The sequence below is a fragment of the Scylla paramamosain genome, chromosome 45 (genome assembly GCF_035594125.1).
Source record: "Scylla paramamosain isolate STU-SP2022 chromosome 45, ASM3559412v1, whole genome shotgun sequence".
Taxonomy (NCBI): Eukaryota; Metazoa; Arthropoda; class Malacostraca; order Decapoda; family Portunidae; genus Scylla; species Scylla paramamosain.
This window is the reverse complement of record NC_087195.1, coordinates 11,206,182-11,219,237: the sequence shown is the minus strand read 5'-3', so window position 1 is coordinate 11,219,237 and position 13,056 is coordinate 11,206,182. Positions and strand designations below refer to the sequence as shown.

Sequence of the window (13,056 nt, the reverse complement as noted above, 5' to 3'; positions counted from 1 at the left end):
CAACGGAGGAGAGAAGGGAAAAATGTGCCAGAAAAAGAGGAAAGGAAAAGAAAGAATGGCGGGGTAAAGATGAAAAAAAGTTCCCAGGTTTTCACATATAAAGGAAAAGTTAATTCTTACTTTATTTCACTTTCATACGCCCGTCTTTTCTAAGTGAAAAGTGATCGTTCTCGCATTTCCTTTGAGACAACGACTGGCTGCACTGATTGTCAGGAAGGGAAGAGATGTGTATTTGTTGAAGCTTCTTGGTGTGTGTGTGTGTGTGTGTGTGTGTGTGTGTGTGTGTGTGTGTGTGTGTGTGTGTGTGTGTATGTGTAGACAAATAAAAGCAGATAGACTTAAATTTAGTAAATGAATGATCAAACGAAGCAACAACAACAACAACAACAACAACAACAACAACAACAACAACAACAACAACAACAACAACAACAACAACAACAACAACAACAACAACAACAACAGCAGCAGCAGCAGCAGCAGCAGCAACAACAACAACAACAACAACAACAACAACAACAACAACAACAACAACAACAACAACAACAACAACAACAACAACAACAACAACAACAACAACAACAACTAATTATCACTGCTGCTTGTTAGATGCTATCGAGACAAGCAGGAGGTTTTAAAAACAAAGTTTCTCTCTCTCTCTCTCTCTCTCTCTCTCTCTCTCTCTCTCTCTCTCTCTCTCTCTCTCTCTCTCTCTCTCTCTCTCTCTCTCTCTCTCTCTCTCTCTCTCTCTCTCTCTCTCTCTCTCTTGTTCATTTCTATCTATCAGAGAAGAGGAGGAGGCAGCAGACACCTGCCGGAACGATAATTACTCCCAGTGAGGTCTAAAGCACTATTCAGGGGGTGCTGTGAACTTATCATTAAACCCAGCTGTGACCTCACTGAACGTTTCCTTTTGTATCTCACAACAAAAGAGGACAGTCACAGCCTGCCCTCTAAAGACAACTCTCTTCCACAAAAAACTACAAGCAGGATGTTTTAAAAACAAAGTTTCTCTCTCTCTCTCTCTCTCTCTCTCTCTCTCTCTCTCTCTCTCTCTCTCTCTCTCTCTCTCTCTCTCTCTCTCTCTCTCTCTCTCTCTCTCTTGTTGATTTCTCTCTATCAGAAAAGAGGAGGAGGCAGCAAACACCTGCCGGAACGATAATTATTCCCAGTGAGGTCTAAAGCACTATTCAGGGTGTGCTGTGAACTTATCATTAAACCCAGCTGTGACCTCACTGAACGTTTCCCTTTGTGTCTCACAACACAAGGGGGCAGTCACAGCCTGCCCTCTAAAGACAACTCTCTTCCACAAAAAACTACAAGCACCTAATAACACACACACCTTTTACTCAAAAATTTTAAAATCATCATGGCGACTCCTACATCAGCCTCGGACTCCCCATCTGGGGAGGGGACCATAAATGTCCCCAGGTCGGACTGCCTTTCTGTTGACGACCCTAAGTGTCTTGACACCCCCCCCAACTTTTTCTTCATTAACTTCTGCAACATTCGCGGTCTAAGATCTGATTTTCAATCTGTAGAACACCACCTCTCCTCTTCTAAACCTCATCTTTTCCTCACTGAAACTCAGGTGTCTGAGGCAGCTGATAGTAGCCCCCTTTCTGTTCCCTCCTACTTTCTCTATCCTCATTTTCGATCCAAAGCTGGATGCTGCGTTTATGTGTGCAATGACTTTACCTGCTCTAGTGCCCACGCTCTTGAATCTTCCGAGTTTTCCACCATCTGGCTGCGACTACAGAGTCACTCTCATACTAAATTTATCTGTGCTGTATACCTCTCACCTAACTCCTCTGACTATAAGAAATTCTTTGACCACTTAACTTCCAAAGTGGAGCACATTCTGACTCTCTTCCCTTTTGCAGAGATCTCCATTCTTGGAGACTTCAATGTTCACCACCAGCTTTGGCTTTCCTCTCCCTTCACTGACCATCCTGGTGAACTAGCCTACAACTTTGCTATCTTCCATGATCTAGAGCAATTAGTGCAACACCCTATTCGTATTCCTGACCGTCTTGGAGATACGCCCAACATTCTTGACCTTTTCCTGACTTCTAATCCTTCTGCTTATGCTGTCACCCTTTCTTCTCCGTTGGGCTCCTCCGATCACAATCTCATATCTTTATCTTGTCCTATCGCTCCAATCCCTCCTCAGGATCTCCCTAAGCGAAGGTGCCTCTGGCGTTTTGCCTCTGCTAGTTGGGGGACCTGAGGAGGTATTTTCCTGATTTTCCTTGGAATGACTACTGCTTCCGTGTCAGAGACCTCTCTTTTTGTGCTGAGCGCATAACAGAAGTGATAGTGTCTGGCATGGAGGCGTACATTCCTCACTCTTTTTCTCGTCCTAAACCTTCTAAACCTTGGTTTAACACAGCTTGTTCTCGTGCTATACATGATAGAGAGGTGGCCCACAAAAGGTACTTAAACCTTCCATCGCCAGAATCTCATGCACTTTATATTTCTGCCCGGAACCATGCGAAGTCTGTTCTCCAAATAGCCAAAAACTCCTTCATTAACAGAAGATGTCAAAACCTTTCAAGATCTAACTCCCCTCGTGATTTCTGGCATTTAGCCAAAAACATCTCCAATAACTTCTTCTTCTTTCCCTCCTCTGTTTTAATCAGATGGCACCACTGCTATCACATCTATTTCTAAAACTTAACTCTTCGCTCAAACCTTTGCTAAAAACTCTATCTTGGACGATTCTGGGCTTGTTCGTCCCTCTCCTCCACCCTCTGACTACTTAATGCCACCTATTGAAATTGTTCGCAATGATGTTTTCCATGCCCTCGATGGCCTAAACCCTCGGAAGGCTTATGAACCTGATGGGGTCCGTCCTATTGTTCTCCGAAAGTGTGCCTCCGTGCTTGCACCTTGCCTAGTCAAAGTCTTTCAGCTCTATCTGTCAACATCTACCTTTCCTTCTTGCTGGAAGTTTGCCTACTTTCAACCTGTTCCTAAAAAGGGTGACCGTTCTAATCCCTCAAACTACCGTCCTATTGCTTTAATTTCCTGCCTATCTAAAGTTTTTGAATCTATCCTCAACAGGAAGATTCTTAAACATCTATCACTTCACAACCTTCTATCTGATCGCCAGTATGGGTTCCGTCAAGGCCGCTCTACTGGTGATCTTCTGGCTTTCCTTACTGAGTCTTGGTCATCCTCTTTTAGAGATTTTGGTGAAACTTTTGCTGTTGCCTTGGACATATCAAAAGCTTTCTGTCCTGTCCTGTCACCCACTCTCTTCTTATTATTCATTAATGATCTTCTAAACCAAACTTCTTGTCCTATCCACTCCTACGCTGATGATACCACCCTGCACTTTTCCACGTCTTTTCATAGACGTCTAACCCTTTAGGAGGTAAACATATCACGCAGGGAAGCCACAGAACGCTTGACTTCTGATCTTTCTAAAATTTCTGATTGGGGCAGAGCAAACTTGGTATTGTTCAATGCCTCAAAAACTCAATTCCTCCATCTATCAACTCGGCACAACCTTCCAGACAATTATCCCCTCTTTTTCACTTCAACTCAACTGTCCCCGTCATCTACACTGAACATCCTCGGTCTGTCCTTTACTTATAATCTGAACTGGAAACTTCACATCTCATCTCTTGCTAAAACAGCTTCTATGAAGTTAGGTGTTCTGAGACGTCTCCGCCAGTTTTTCTCAACCCCCCAGCTGCTAACTCTGTACAAGGGCCTTATCCGTCCATGTATGGAGTATGCTTCACATGTCTGTGGGGGTTCCACTCATACTGCTCTTCTAGACAGAGTGGAATCAAAAGCTTTTCATCTCATCAACTCCTCTCCTCTAACTGACTGTCTTCAGCCTCTCTCTCTCATCACCGCAATGTTGCATATCTAGCTGTCTTCTACCGTTATTTTCATGCTAACTGCTCTTTTGATCTTGCTAACTGCATGCCTCCCCTCCTTCCGCGGCCTCGCTGCACAAGACTTTCTTCTTTCTCTCACTTCTATTCTGTCCACCTCTCTAACGCAAGAGTTAACCATTCTCAATCATTCATCCCTTTCTCTGGTAAAATCTGGAACTCCCTGCCTGCTTCTGTATTTTCACCTTCCTATGACTTGAATTCCTTCAAGAGGGAGGTTTCACGACACTTATTCATCAATTTTTGACCACTGCTTTGACCCTTTTATGGGACTGGCATTTCAGTGGGCATATTTTTTTTATTAGATTTTTGTTGCCCTTGGCCAGTGTCCTTCCTATATTAAATATAAAGAAGTTTAAAACCGTTTTCATTATTATTATTATTTATTATTATTATTATTATTATTATTATTTTTATTATTATTATTATTATTATTAGCAGTAGTAGTAGTAGTAGTAGTAGTAGTAGTAGTAGTAGTAGTAGTTATCATCATCATCATCATATTTCTTTCTCTCATAATATACAGTAAGTTGTAGATGACACAGTATTGCACACATGAAATCCTGTACTGGGTTCATGAATTTGCACACAAGTGATTTATGCTAAAATAATATCAATATCATAATGTAAAAGAATCAACTAGATATGTTTTCTCTAAATACTTCGAAAATTATTTATACCTAATTGCATTTAAAAACGATGTCCTATTAAGAATAAAAATGTGAAATTTGTTGTTGTTAAAAGAGTTGAAATATGTAGTTTGTGTTAAAGGTGCCTGGTGTTTCAATAAAAGCAAGACACAGTGATGACTAATATCGTGGTTACTCACACGAAATGAACATTTTTTTATCTTTCCATACCACTTACATATGTACTCTCAAAAACCTTGAAAATATTACTAGAAAATGTCACTCCATTATTCCAGAATTGTAGTCCATAATCTGGTACACAGTATGACTTTAAATAAATATAACATTGTTCCAACATTTGTCCTTCAACTTCATGAATACTGAACTAAATTTACCATAAAAAGTCAGAGTGAGCCAGTGTGCCAGATATTTCTGGCAATTCACAGTTTCATATTGTCTGATTACTCTACTGTCGTTAGTTGTAATTTTAGTCTTACTGTGAAAAACAATGCACTTTGATTAAGAGGTATCATGGCCACTCCATCCTTAAGTTTCTTAATAAACATTTTTAATGACTGAGGCGAGGTTTTCATGTCAAACTTGTCCAGCGTCACACCTCTTACTCTGTCTTTAAGTGTCTGTAATATCGAATCAAGGTCACCCCATGTATCACACAACACAACAATGTCAGCTGCATATGCAATTATATTTATTCTTAATGTACCCAGTCAGCATCCGATATTCATTTTGGAAATAGTTTTAATCACATTATCAACATACAACTTAAACAAAATCGGAGACATAATTTGTCTTTGCCGCACACCTGCATTAATGTAGAAATAATTTCCCTTCTTTCCATTATATCCCATTCTTGCCTTCTGGTTCCTCAGATGAGTGATGAGAGTCAATACAATATCAGGTGGAATATTTCTTTGTACCACCAGGTTACCTCAGAGATGTCATTAACTTTATGAAAGGCTTTGGAAAGATCTACAAAAGCACCAAATGCCTCACCATTTATTGTAGTATAAGGAATCACACAAATGCAACATTTGTTGACATATGTTCAGTAAAACCCAACTGCCTATAGAAAAGGGGTTCTTCTAAAATATCTAAAAAAAAAAAAAGCCTCTAAAAAAAGTTTCAACAAAGAAGACAGCATGACTGGTGTGTAATTGGCAGGGTCAGCAGCATTACCCTTGACATCCTTCATGATAGGGTTAATATCACCTTTTACTAACTCCATAGCAATATAACAATGACTAAAACCATCATTCTTAAAAAAAAAATAAAAACTTACACGCATTACAAAATGGTGTGGTGCATGGCTCAACAAGTGAGAGTGGCCACTTTTCATGTCAAACTTCTCTTTTTCATTGCATGCAGCTTTCAGTTTATTTAAAAGCCATTCCTCATTTTTCTTACCTGTTGTACAGTCACTGTTACCACCATTCATAAATCTCTTACTAAACACTTCAATAACATCATTAATATAATTTTCACCGTCAATAACACCAGACCACTTTGTTTTATCAGACTGTTGCTTAGCCTCTTTCAAAAATTCTTTCATATACTTGTTACCACCAATTATCATATCAATCTCCTCAATTTGTGCAAGATGGTCAGCTTTCTGGCAACCAGCACTGCACCATATAGGTGCCTCGCAGGGCATAATGCCTCGTGTATTACCAATAATATCTTGAAATGCATCTGAAAAATCACGGAGGTTTTTTTTTTTTTTCATTGGATAAAACAGTTATCTCCATTTTCAATTTTGATAGTGCTACAGCCATTGTTAGACACCCAAGTGAACGTTTCCCACCATTGGTAAATGATCGGATCCGACAAGTTGATAAAGAAATTTAACATGGTTGACACAGACATGCTTTGAGCTTCCTCCTACATTATGATCTAACCACTTACAGTAGCAGTTATTGTAAGGTATAAAAAGAAAAGTGTTATCGTCCATCACGTTAAAATCCAGACAACACAAACAATTTCTCTCACAAAAGCTCACCAAGTTGTTCCAGGCTCTGCTCATAAAAGGATCAGCATCAAAACCACCTAAAATAAAAATGAAATTAAAATCATGATCGATTAAAACACTTAAAATATTCCAAGGCAAACCATCAGTGAAGATATTCTTCAAGTGTCTTCCTTTCCCATGTTACACTCCTCATATATACATTTATTATAAGAATGTTCAAATAACTCACTGGTAATTGCAAAGCAATATAATCTTTCTCAAACAGAAACACCTTTACCTTAAACGTCAATTTTTTCTTTCATATACAGGCCAGTTCACCTTCACACCTCCCTACATTGGATACAAGAGCCTTTCCAGAGTAGGCAGCTTGCACACTTACACTCGTATTTCTCATTGAAAAAAATCTGTCACCAAGTCTGTCCTCTAAAGCAAGTCTCTTGTAGAAAAATAAATTCATACCGAAAACCAGTTAAAGTGCAAATGACATCAATATATACATATATATATATATATATATATATATATATATATATATATATATATATATATATATATATATATATATATATATATATATATATATATATATATATATATATATATATATATATTTTTTTTTTTTTTTTCATATACAGGCCAGTCCACCTTCACACCTCCCTACATTGGATACAAGAGCCTTTCCAGAGTAGGCAGCTTGCACACTTACAGTCGTATTTCTCATTGAAAAAAATCTGTCACCAAGTCTGTCCTCTAAAGCAAGTCTCTTGTAGAAAAATAAATTCATACCGAAAACCAGTTAAAGTGCAAATGACATCAATATATACATATATATATATATATATATATATATATATATATATATATATATATATATATATATATATATATATATATATATATATATATATATATATATATATATATATATATATATATATATATATATAATTCAGACTTTTTAAGTCTGAATTATGGCCGGAGGATGTCATAATAGATAAATATTTTAACAGAAACTCAAAAACAAGAAAACGAGCCACCTCCTCCTCAAGAACAGCCCCGAAATCAAGAGAGAAGATACGCAGAAGTCACATGTCGTATATAGATTTACTTGCAAACAGGGAAACTGCGAAGTCCTACCATCATCTTACATCGGCATGACTACTACAAAACTCTCTCGACGGTTAACAATGCACTTAGCAGCAGGCGCCCCTAAAAAAAACATCTAATGGAAGAACATGGCATCGCTATTACAAGAAAAACCCTAGAAGAAAGCACAGAAATAATCGATGGATGCAACGATGGACGACGCCTAAGCATCTTAGAAGCCCTTCACATAAAAGAAAATAATCTGAAGTTAAACACTCAGTCAGAAGACCTTCAAGCCCTACCAAGCATGAAGAAATCAAGAAAGATAAACGAAGCGGCACCCTCACCGAGCCACGCGACAAAGCAGCCAATCAGCGGCTCCGCCCATAGTGCGTAGCTCGTTCTGATCCCGAGCGGGCAGCATATAAGGCGCGCATCCTCTCTGTTCCCCCCTGCCCCCCCCCCTATTATGTATCTCCCCCAACTTTACTCAATAAACTTTGAAACTTGAAACTTTGTTCCCCCCTGTCTGCAGTGACCAGGATTCGCTTGTACACACCCCCACAGTGCCCAGGATTATACCCAAACCTCGCAGGGAGTGCAAGTGAAGTGCCCCAGTGCTCCCGCCCTTTAGCAAGTGTTCCAAGACTTTCATCACGGTGCCCAGGATTACATACCCCCCTCTGTGCTAGTGTGAAGTGGAAGTGTGCAGTGACCCAGTGCTGTGTCGGAGTAGTAGCTGCCCTCTTAATGCTCCGGTGACACTCCCCAGTGTCCGCAGTGTCCCCAACCATGGGACGTGTCAAAATAAATCACCCCTGGCCTAAGGAGCTCGCCTCCTGCAGCTTATTGCCCCAACGGTGCGAGTTACTCGTCTCATCTCCACTACTGATTCTGTGGTTGTCCTAACGGCCACAGACAAGGACACGGACGCTATCTTTCAAGAGGATGTGCTGCAGAAACTCTCTTCTGAAAACTTCACGGCCATTCTTCCCCCGGACCTAAAAGCTCAGAGGACTGTCCTATGCTTCCAACTGGACGACCTTGTCTACCAGTATGAGGCATGTGAGATGAAAAAAGAAGTGGAACGCGTGCAGACCTGGGCGAAATTACAGGACGTCTACAAATTCTCTAGGTCCAACACTGTTAAGTTCACCTTCCAGTCAAGCGAAATGGCACGTAGGGCACGCTCAGAAAGCCTTCTCCTCTTCTTCATATCAGTTCCTCCCCATCAGATAAAGGAGGAGACGTACATCCCTCTCCTCACTTGTAACACCTGTTATGCCATAGAAGACCACTCGACAAAGCAATGCCCCTGCTCTGAGTGTGGCAGTAATGACCACACCTTCAGAGAATGCTCCTCTCCAATCAAACAGTGCCTTCACTGCGGCCAGGCTCATAGCTGATGGCCATGCACCGTCCAGCCAGGAAGAAGGCCTACAAAGAAAAGGAGGAGCGTCTGCGTACGGAATCTACAAGGAGCACCTCCATCTCGTACGCCCAGGCAGCTTCTCCTCCAGCCTCCGAAGGTACATAGAGACTGAACCTTACAGGCCTTGTGTGCGTCATGCACGCCCACATGGTGAACTGTGCCGAACCGGGTTCCTTCCAGACCACGCCCTCAGCTAGTCTGGCAATGAACGGTCTCCCTGACATCAAGCTGCCGCCCAACCCTCCCTCCCAGGCCATCATCAGGGCTATAACGGGTAAAATGAGCCCTGTCCAGGACCCCAGGAAGGACCTGCTCCCTCCCAGCCTGGGCAGGACTCATCTCCCCTGGCCACCGATGGGGAAGGGTACTCATCCCCATCGGAAGAAGAGTAAGACCCAGAAGCAGAGGAAGTGGATGTGGAGAATGCCCCCTCTGTCACCGCGCACACACAGTCCAAAAGGACTTCCTCCTCCCCCCACTCTCCACGACGTCAGGACCCTCCAAGACCCTCAAAATCCGAGCTTCACTCCGAACGTTCCCAGCATGCAGGACCCCCACCTGAACAGCGGACCCGGACTTCTCGCCAGAGGAAGCAGGTTCACCCCAAGACAGGTCGATGACTCGACTTAAGGTAATCCAGCACAACGTACTAGCCTGGGACGGACGTAAGTACGACCTAAACAATACTTACAGACAATTTGACCCTGACATAATTTTAGTAAACAGCCACGGACTAACTCATGACAAGAGATTAAAAATTCCAGGATACAGGACTATCCAACGTAACTCCACCAACGAACCAAGCGATGGTGTAGCTATTGCCTTAAGAAATAGCCTGATGTACGTATACTAGACTAGAGGACGACTTCATATCAGAGATACTAGCCATTGACATTGAGGCAGAAGACGGCCCCTTGACCATTGCCACCTCCTACCTTCCCCCTAGACGTCCTTTTTTACCTCATCCTGCCTTTCTCCGCCCCTTCAGACGGCATTCCCCCGTGTTCTTCGCGGAGGACCTAAACGCCAGACACCCAACACTAGGATACTCCACAACCAATACTGTAGGACGTGACTTAGACAACCTTCTCCAACTACAGACAGTAAAGCACATCGGACCTTTCTTCCCCACCTTCTTTGGCCCAGTCTCTTCCTCCTCACCCGACATTGTGCTCATCAACCCCTTCAACCCTTTTGCTCATTCCATCCGCCCTGGACCCCTCACTTCCAGTGATCACCTTCCTATGATCATTGACATCTGTTCTTCACCCATTCTCGTCCCCATCTCCCCTACTCCCCTACTTCACTCAGCTAACTGGAACAATTTCAAAGAAGACGGACAGCTAGACATGACTTCACAGCACGACATCTCCCATGCCAGACTAGAAGACATTGATAGCGCCCTTGATGACTGGATGCAGACCGCTGGGACAGTAGTTGACAAACACATACCCAAGACTTCACATAGAACCATCCCTTGCCCCAGACCCTCCAGGAGGACACAATTGACTCGCATTCAGTTCCAGGCATTACGTGACCACGCTAGAACTATAGGGTGGACATACGACAATTACAGACGATACAGACAGTTAAGACAGTCACTAACGGACTAACCTTTCCCTCTCTCCATCGGTGTCCTCCAGGGGAGTGTCCTCTCCCCAACACTGTACACCATTTACACCCGTGACTACCCAAGCTCCATGGCTGGGATCAACGTCCAGTATTCGGACAACGTCACGCAGCTCGTCTTCCATCCAGGTCGGTCATCCAGGATGCTTAATTCCAGGACTGGGAGGGAAATCGCCAGAGTCAACGTATTCGAGGAGGAATGGAGGATCAAGACGAACCTCAATAACTTCACGGTCGTCCCCCTGGCCACCCAAAATCCAGCACCCCTGCTGGTCAACGAGGCCCCGGTCGACTTCAGCCCACGTGGGAGGCTCCTGGGACTACAAATCTCAGGACGTGGATATACCTCCCACGTGACGAACCGGGTCCAGCAAGCCAGGAGGACCTTGGGAGCCCTGTACCGCTTCCGAGACCCGGAATTGTATCAGTTAGATGTTGTAATGTTATTCAGTGAAGGAACCAGTTCTGCGGAGTTGGGATCCCTTTACTGATTCAACCTGTTAACATCCAAACAATCAATTTTCCCCTCAAAATTTAAGATGAAAAGTCCAACCCATGAAATCACATCACAGTAAGAAAATATAGAATACATCATTCAATAACCAAACCAGGAAATCACATCACAATAAGAAAATACAGAATATATCAGTCAATAACTAAGTGTATGAATCAACCATAAACTTTAGCTGAACTCAATACATGAAAATAGCTGCACGAAAACAGTCAAACTCACAACATTGCCGCACCGTCTCTTGACACAACACACCAATAACATCAGTCAGTCAGCACAGGTCCCACACTGACAAACACATGGAGACAGGGCACCAGCCACTTCACCACACTGCTGAAATGTATATTATAGTCCTAATAACTACATACAAATGATGTACCGTCTCACCACAGGTATGGAACTGACGCAAAATTCTCCACCGGGACCCCCGCCATGTTTCATTTATCTCACCCTCTCATCGCTGGAATAATCACTAATACCTATACAAATTAACCCTGCTACTGACCCAAACCTGAATATCGTTGCATAAAGAGTCAAAAGAGATATTTAACACAAAATACAGATCCTGGACACACCTCTGACACGTCTGCACGCTGCCTGAGCTGGGTTCCTCTGAGACCCGGAAACAACAACGTCACGTTGTCAGTCACTGCCTCAGTCCGGCTAAAGTAACACAACCCTACAACCCTATTAAAGATTAAACATAAACATGTACGAACATTTATGCACTGAATCCGTAAATTTCCCTGCCTAATGCATTTCATGTAATTCAATAGTCCAACATAATTACCAAGATAGACAAAGTTATAACTTAAACACCACAGTACAACCCGTAAATAAACCACGCCCAGATGGTTCACTTATTCAGTAACGCTTACATATTACATATCACATATTGCATACAACACAGACCTTACATAGAAATAAGTTTCTAATATATTGTGATTTTTACTATAATTACAATATATATATATATATATATATGCACTACATTTTTTTTTTACACTTGGAGGAGACCAGCCGAGGCCACAAAAACCGGAAAATGGCCGTTAATGTTCTGTTGTTATAGAAATAACGCTAACACTGAAATTCAAGTTTAATAACGATTTCTTAATGCAAAGTCATAGGTGAAAAAAAAAAAACAGGTTCCATAGTTACCTATTAAAAGATATGAATAAGTGATGGCATTCGTAAGACACATATCTATAAACAAGCATTACTAACTGTGAAATTCAATAACGTTTTAATGCAGCAAACATTTATATTATTATAGGAAATTTATCACGAGAATGAATTTAGAGCCAACTTTCACTTCATCAGCCTCATTGTACAAAGTGCAAAACACCTAAAGCGAAATTCACCAAATTTCTTATTCTTTTCGATCTCTCTAGGTTATTAATGAATTGTTGTCTAATGGAAATAATTTATATTGGGGATCTGTATCTTGTCCCAGGCTTTCTGCCTCCATTATCGTGACCTTTGGCATTATCATTATTCTCATCGTCGCTGTTATCAGTTATGTTCCTGGTCTTTATCCTTCTGACTTGTGTGGTTTCGTCTCAGGCTTAATTAAGTGACCAGCTGCCTAAAGCCCCAGGTAAGTTTAGGGTATAACTTTCAAAGTAACCACTCTGATTACAAAACGCGCAATCGAATATTTCAATAGCTACAATTTAGCTTACAAGTCTTACTCAAATTACCATATTACCATTACCTGTTATCCAATGGCTTATATCGTGACGTCAATAATCTTTATTATTATCGCTATTCTCGTTGTAATCAGTCTCATATGCACTTGATCTGCATCCTGTGCAAAACAAGTCACGTCACCAATTGTGAAGGAATGTCACCACGAAGTAAACAAATCTACC

At 41.7% G+C, this 13,056-nt stretch overlaps 1 long non-coding RNA gene across 1 annotated transcript; it reads right to left on the bottom strand.

The window, feature by feature from the left end:
- Window positions 1-10,839: 10,839 nt before the first annotated feature.
- On the bottom strand, window positions 10,840-11,877 carry LOC135094349 (uncharacterized). Its single transcript, XR_010263755.1, has 3 exons — window positions 11,761-11,877; window positions 11,408-11,518; window positions 10,840-11,171 (listed from the first exon to the last, which is right to left on the bottom strand). It is a non-coding gene; the product is annotated as an uncharacterized LOC135094349 (long non-coding RNA).
- Window positions 11,878-13,056: the final 1,179 nt, after the last annotated feature.